This window comes from Chenopodium album, chromosome 5, assembly GCF_948465745.1.
Source record: "Chenopodium album chromosome 5, dcCheAlbu1.1, whole genome shotgun sequence".
NCBI classification, from domain to species: domain Eukaryota; kingdom Viridiplantae; phylum Streptophyta; class Magnoliopsida; order Caryophyllales; family Amaranthaceae; genus Chenopodium; species Chenopodium album.
In genome coordinates, this window is record NC_137838.1 from 29635389 (window position 1) to 29643363 (window position 7975).

Consider the following 7975-nt stretch of genomic DNA (forward strand, 5'->3'; position numbering starts at 1 on the left):
ACACACGTTAGTAACTTCAAGGAAAATAATAAGCAAAACAACAATCAAATTAAATAATTGAAAGAGAGATTTGGGACCAAACCCTCAGAAATTAAACCTTTCACGTCTAGGGCGAAGGCAACTTCGAATATGGCTAGGTGTTTCTAGATCTAATGAATGCGGAATTTTGTATGTAAAAGCGAGTTAAGAAAAGAGAGAGAAAAATCAAGAGAATCTTGATGAGAGTTGGTGAATATTATTATTGAAGAGAATGAGAGAGAATTGAAAACTGGTTGTAGGTGAATCAAAGCGGAGTTTTTACGACATTATTTATAGAGAAAATCAGCCAAAAAGATAAAATATCAAAACAGAGTTCTGGCGCACTGAAAACACAACCAGCGCCAACGCTGGCTGTTGGCGCCTGGCGCCAACGTTAGCGCCAGGCGCCAAAGCTGGCGCCAGGCGCCAAGGCGTTTGGCGCTGATTTGGAAAATTACGTGTTTTCTTAAAATCAGATAAAAATTGCCGTACAGGAGGATAAAATTGTATTTTCCTCAAAAATGCTCTTTGATTTTAATTAAAACTCTGAAAAGTCAACAAAAGTCAATTTATCAATGCTAATTGAATTAGGAATGAAAAGAACCTTCTAGAAGAATCTAGAAGACTAAAACCATTCCTAATTGCATTAGGAATGATAAATCCTATTAGGCCCTCCCCAAGATCATTGGGCCGCATATAAGGCTCAAACCGGGCCCAGTTTAGTAATTTGGCCATAACTTCCTCAATATTCATCGGAATTGGGCTTATAATATATCGTTGGAAAGCTCTTGTCAAGCCCCATCCAACTACACTACTATTGGACACATATAATGGACCAACCAAACTGGATTGACTGTTTTCTTAAAATAAGTTTTTAAAAACAGAGAGAAGAGAAAAGAAATTAAAACTATCCGCAACACTAAACTTTCCACACTTTCACTTCATTTGATTATGATTCGACGCGAAAGGCATTCATCACTGGGTTTGTTTTAGGGGAGACACAAAGTGGTGTCTACAGAAGCCCCCACTTTGACTGAGTTTGGAGAAACGCAAGTTTCGAAAACGAAAGTCAAAGTATCGATAGGGACGGAGAATGATTCAGAACGTCCTGCGATCCTAAATCATTCTTGTAACGCCGATACCTGCAAAACTAGCGTTAGTTAAACAGATAAAAGAGTTAAGAAACGTGTATCTTGCACCGTCAAGCACACGTCTCTGAAAGTAACCGATTGTTTTGATGACCTCCTGCAAGCTAGAGAATGCCATCCCGCTTGAAAACCGCTACGCCTGTAACTGCTTCCAATATAGAAGACTGCTTCGCCTGAAACGATCCTCCTCCGCTATGATAATATTCCACGTCCAAGGGAATACTATCGAAGATTGCTTCGCTTGAGACAATCCCCATCCGCATTGACAATATTCCACGTCCAAGGGAATACTTTCGAAGATTATCTCTCCTGAAACAATCTTCATTCGCATTGATAATATTCCACGTCCAAGGGAATACTATCGAAGATTATTTCTCTTGAAATAATCTTTATCCGCACTTTTTATATTCCACGTCTAAGGGAATACTATCGAAGATTATTTCTCTTGAAACAATCCTCATCCGCATTGATAATATTCCACGTCCAAGGGAATACTATCGAAGATTATTTCTCTTGAAACAATCCTCATCCGCATTGATAATATTCCACGTCCAAGGGAATAATATCGAAGATTATTTCTCTTGAAATCACTTTCAGTTGTTTGTGACAACTCTCCACAAGCTAGGGAATGCTGCCGAAGATTTCCTCGCTTGAAGCTATCCTCATTCGTTGCGATAATTTTCCAAAGAGAATTACCGAAGACCTCCACTTATCGATCTTTAAAAGCCCTCTTGAACTTTGCTTCCGCTATGCCTGTACGTCGGCGCTTCTTCTGCTTTTGAACCTGTACGTCGGTGCCTTTATGAATGAACCAGTATGTCGGTGCCTTTGTTAATGAGCCAATGCCTAGGCGCTTTAAGCTAAGTGAGACGATCTTTCATCAGGTCGATCACTTTATGCAATCAAGTCGATTACTAAAAATCATGTCAAATTTCTAAGAGGGGCTAACTGGCGTACCAAGGAACCCAAAATATATTGCAAAAAGGTAGAACAACCTCACCAAGTGGCTGAGTGTCCTGGCGCCGCGAGGTTATTGAGCATGTCAGAGGGAGCTGGTACCCCTTGGCGACCTTGCACGATCCCTGGGAGATGCTATGCAGAGGAGCTACTGCCGTTGTTAGCTCTAGTTCCTGTACCGGCTGAGGATGCGGCGGTACGATTTTTCAGCTCTTATCTTTCGTTAAGTAGCCCCCAAGTAATGCTTCACTGACTTGAATTTTCTTTATCAGGCCGATGCTGCTGAGTTCATGCCACCCCGTATGTCTATCCATTACCAGGGGACATATGGGCCGATTGAGGAGATGATTCCTCCGGCTCCTGAGGACGAGCGCTTCGTAGAGCGGTCGATTCCTCGCCACCAGACTCGGGTAAGCTTATTTATTTGCAACTTTTGTCCACATATATTATGCATGTTAACTGACTTATTTCTTTGACAGTTCTCGCGCGAGGTGGTTTGTACCTGTGCTTTTTATTATTTATTTGACTTTGTATAGAACTTTGCTTTTTAGTTAAACTCAATTTTTAGACATATTTTGTATATACATACTATTATGAGTTTATTTATGTTTGCTATTATTATTTTTATGTGCATGTTTGTGTGTGTGCAAGAAAAGTGTGACAAACAATTTTGCGCAAAAATTCCGTCATTTTTATTATTGATGGAGGGTATCCGACTCTCTCCCCCAAAAGAAAAATGAAAAAAGGATAAGGCAAATAAAATGTTGGGTTTATAAAAACTTGGAAATTAACCTAAATAAAATCCAAAATAGAATAGTATAATTAATTTAATAGTTATATTAATTTTAAAAAAATAAAAATAAAAAAATGTTTGGAAAAGATAACGGAGTCGTAAAGTCATTAGTCGACTCGAATTAAGGTAAAAACGCGATTTTAGAAAGCGTGCATGACGTGGCAGATTGGCGCCAGCTGGCACCACGCAATTGGATGTAGCGCCAGGCGCTACAGTTGGCGTGTGGCGCGAAGCTTTGGTGTCTGGCGCCAATCGCGGCGTCTAGCGCCAAATAGCGCTGACTCCGTATTTTACCCCGATTGAAACTGCTCCTAAATCGTGCATAAATAGCCCCCTGCCCAGCCGATTCTTTTCATAATTTCAGCAAATAAAATAATTCTTGGCCTTAGAAAAATAATATCATGTCTCTAGTCACCAAAAATTTTACCCAATACACCCATGAATGGTGTCGGTCTCTAAATGCCAGAGAACGAAAAGAATTAGATTTGTTTCACTTGGGGGAAATTTATGGCATCAAAGGGGTAGATCTTGACTTAGATTTCATTCATACCGCTCTAGAATATTGGAATGTTGATACTCATTGCTTTAGAATAGGGTATGATGATATTAGCCCTTTGCCAGAAGAATTTGGTGCTATTTTAGATTTCCCTTCAATAGACCTCATAGTAATCCCTAGAGTAGATGCATATTATTACAAGGATTTTGAGCGCTTATTTAATTTAAAAGAAAGGGATTTATCAAAAATAGTAGATGACAACATAGTTAATTTGAAAGAATTTTGCACGCCATTATTTTGATAAACCTCTTTCTGAATCTTTTCATATTTATAGAAGAAGGGCTTTCTTATTTTGCATGCTTAATCAATTATTTCTTAGTAGTGGTAAAAATAATGAAGGTCAATCAATTATAACCACCGTACTAGAACAAATTGAATCAGGGAGAAATCCAATGCCATTGATAGTTGGAGAGACTATGATTAGTCTTGATGAATTGAAAAGAAACCCAAAAGCACCTTTTCGCGGCTCAATTTTATTACAGGTCGAAAAATAATATTTTTAATTACAGAAATAAAAAAATATATTTTGTATTGTAATAATAATTTATTTGCATTGCAATTTTTTTACAGATGTGGCTAATGGAAAGGCTAGAATTAATTAGCCCTCCGGACAACGTTGAGAAGTACACTCCAAATTGCTTCGTGAGGAGGAAGAAACGCTTCTCTAAAATGGGGCGCCATGAGTGGAGAAGGGTCTTCGAATCTCGCAGTTTTGCTATCAAGTGGGTCGTCCTATGGTGGAAAATAGAAAGGATGGTTGGTGTCAACAAGCAACCTTTCTGCCGTCTTCCAAGTTTTGTCTCGTATGATTTATTATTATCCCTGCAGGGTAAGAAGACAATACGGCTTGCTTCAGAATATTCCTTCCGGGGATCTTCGTCCTCCCAATGAGTACCCTATTTCCCAGGAAGTAGACAGATTTGATGCTTATTGGAGTGCCAGATCTCTATGGGAAGTAATTACCCAAAAGGTTCCTCCTTCCTTGCCCAATGATGTGAAGAAGTGGTTGCTGAAGAAACCTTCGAAGGATTCGAAGAAAGATCAGGGTAAAACTGATGTGAAGAGTCGTCTAGGTGATAGGGTGAGTCCTGCCAAGGAGCGCTTAGGTGAAAGAGTTGAATTCAAAACACCTGCATTTCCTAGGAAGAAAAGTACTACAAAAGATAAGGGAAAAAGGAAAGCTGACACCACAGATAAAAAAGTCTGGGTAGAAAAGAAGCATGGAGTCCTAGCCGAAGGGGAAACTATTTACTCTAAGATCGAATGTAGGTCCTCTAAAGGATGCCTATTAGCTAAGGTTATGGATGAGGAGGAGAAAGCAGACAAAAATTGGAAAAGGGCTAGGAAAGAAAAGAAAGATTAGGAGCATTTCTTAGTTTCAAAATATTAGACTTAGTTTATATTTTTCATTTAAAGTTAATTTATTTCAGCTGTATTAAAATTCCATCAATAATGTAATTTTATTTTATTAATGAAATTTCAGCTTTTAATTAAATTATGCACTTTAAATTTATTTATTAAAACAATGAAAACCGAAAAAATTAATTTTCCAGAAATTCTTCGAGTACGAAAGTCGAAAATTTTCCGAAAAACACCAAAATATTCCCAGAATTTAACTGTGAATTAGCGCCGCTTATCTGCGACTGGAGCCTGCCAGGGAAGCTGGCGTCAGGCTGGCGCCAGAGTTTTCTCTGCGACGCCGATATTTCGCCGATCTTCTGTCGAATTTTTAATTAATTCTGGGATGCAAGATTTTCGAAAAATAAAGTGGCCGCTGCTGTAAAGGGTTGCCTACGTATCCTTTCTTAAAGAATCAGGCCAAACGTAGCTCTCTTGAGTATCCTACTCAAGTAATTATGGGTAGTATTTCTTAAGTTGGTCAAGATTTGTCATGTTCGAGAACTCATTGCCATCCATATCAGTTAGTTTTGCTGCACCCCCTGACAGGATTGTTTTAACAATGTAGGGTCCAGACCAATTAGGTCTAAATTTTCCCCTCGGATCTAAAACATTTTTCCTTAATGCTTTTAAAACCAAGTCTCCTACTTTGATGTTTCTTGTCTTGAACTTCTTATTAAAATGCCTAGCCGTACAAGTTTGATAACACTGAGTGTGATGTAGAGGTTCTAGTCGTTTTTCATCGAGGAGAATTAATTCTTCATATCTTTCCCTAGTCCATTCAACTTCATCGAGTTTACTCTCTAACGCAATGCGTAGAGATGGTATTTCTAGTTCGACAGGTTGTACGACATCCATTCCATATACCAAGGAAAATGGCGTATTTCCTGTTGATGTGCGAATTGACGTGCGGTAACCCCACAATGCGAAGTGAAGTATGTCAGGCCAATCCTTATAATTTTCCGTCATTTTCTCGATTATAGTCTTTAGATTTTTATTAGCTGCCTCGACTGCTCCATTTGCTTGAGGTCTATAAGGGGAAGAATGATGATGTTGAATGCCGTATTTTTGTAGCAATTCTTTACATTCGGCTTGAAAGTGAGTTCCATTGTCACTTATCATTTCATGTGGGACTCCTTATCGACAAATAATATTTCTCTCAATAAAGAGTGCTACATGTTTTGCAGTGAGTTTAGCGTATGATTGCGCTTCGACCCACTTTGTGAAGTAATCAATCGCTACTAAGATATATTCGTGGCCTCCTATTCCTGGGGGAGTGATTTTGCCGATGATGTCGATTCCCCATGTAGAGAATGGCCATGGCGATGTGTAGGTGTAGAGCAAGGATGGAGGAACATGTTGTAAATTGGCATAGATTTGGCACTTAGGGCATCTTTTTACATATTGATGGTAATCCCTATTCATTGTAGTCCAATAATATCCTTCTTGCATTATTTTTTGGACTAACATTTTGCCGTTTATATGAGTGCCACAGATTCCTTCGTGGACTATCTTCATTGCTCTTTGTGCATCCTTCTTTCCTACACATAAGAGAGCTCGACCCTTAGGTAACCTTTTATGTAGCTCGTTGTCTATGAGTACATATTGGGAAGCCAAAAGCCTTAATGCTCGTTTTGCTCTTTTGTCAGCATGGGGAGGGTATTCTCCTTTGGTGACATAATTGAGTATATCCGTGTACCACGGTTCTTCTTCTTCTTCTTCTTCTTCTTCTTCTTCTTCTTCTTCTTCTTCTTCTTCTTCGTCGTCTTCTATAGCCTGGATGTATGCTGGTTTGTGCCTTTTTTTCTATAATAAGAGGCATTTGCTCGATTTCCGTGGGAATCCTAACCATTGAGGCTAGTCTTGCCAAGGCGTCAGCAAATTGATTTTCTTCCCTAGGTAGATATGTGTATTCTACCTTCTCTAACTGATCAGTAAGAGTTTCCAGATAGGTTTGGTAAGGGTCTAGGATTTCGCTCCTTACTTTTCACCTTTTAGATATCTGATTGATAATCAAAGAAGAGTCTCCGAATATCCTTAACTTTTTTACTCCCAATGCCAAAGCTATTTCAAGGCCTACCACGCATGCTTCATATTCGGCAGCATTGTTGGTAACGTCAAAATCAAGTTTTATGGAGATTGGAACATGCTCTTCTTTAGGTGATACTAGTAATACTCCAACGCCACATCCCTTTTGGTTTGAGGCTCCGTCGAAGTATAAGGTCCAAGTATCATCTTCAGTAACCATTAAGTCTTCATCTGGAAATTCATTGTCTTGTATTGGTGTCGAGTCTTCTATTGGGAAGTCTGCTAGAAAGTCTAACACCACGGATCCTTTGATAGCTTTTTGTGGCATAAACCTTACATCAAACTGGGCTAGATTGACTATCCATCTCGATATGCGTCCTTTGAGTGTAGATTTCTCGAATAGATACTCGAGTGGATCTAATCGGGAGACTACGAAGACGGTATGCACTAGCATGTAATGTCTTAACTTGGTTGTGGCCCACACCAAGGTGAGGCACAACTTCTCGAGTGGCGTATAGCGTGCTTCGTATTCAAGCATCTTCTTGATTAGATAGTAGATTGCATTCTCTTTTCCTTCTACTTCTTGTGCTAGCATATCTCCCATTGTCTCTTTGGTAACCGTCAGATATAACCTAAGAGGTATTCCGGGAAGTGCTGGTGTTTATACGGGAGGATTTGCGAGATAGGCTTTGATCTTTTTAAAGGCTTTTTGACACTCATCATCCCATATCACTGGTACATTCTTCTTAAGCTTTTTGAAGATTGGTTCACATATTGTTGTCAATTTTGATATGAACCTACTTATATATTGTAACCGGCTAATAAATCCTCGAATCTCTTTCTCAGTCTTGGGCGGTGGCATTGACATGATTGCTTTAATCTTGGTTGGGTCTATCTCTATTCCTCTGGAGCTTATGACATAACCTAAAAGCTTGCCTGAGGTGACTCCAAAAGCGCACTTAGATGGATTCAACCTCATATTATATTTTCTTAGCCTTTCGAAAAATTTTCTTAAGGCTACTTGATGGCTTAGACGGTCTTTTGATTTTACAATCATGTCGTCGACATATACCTCGA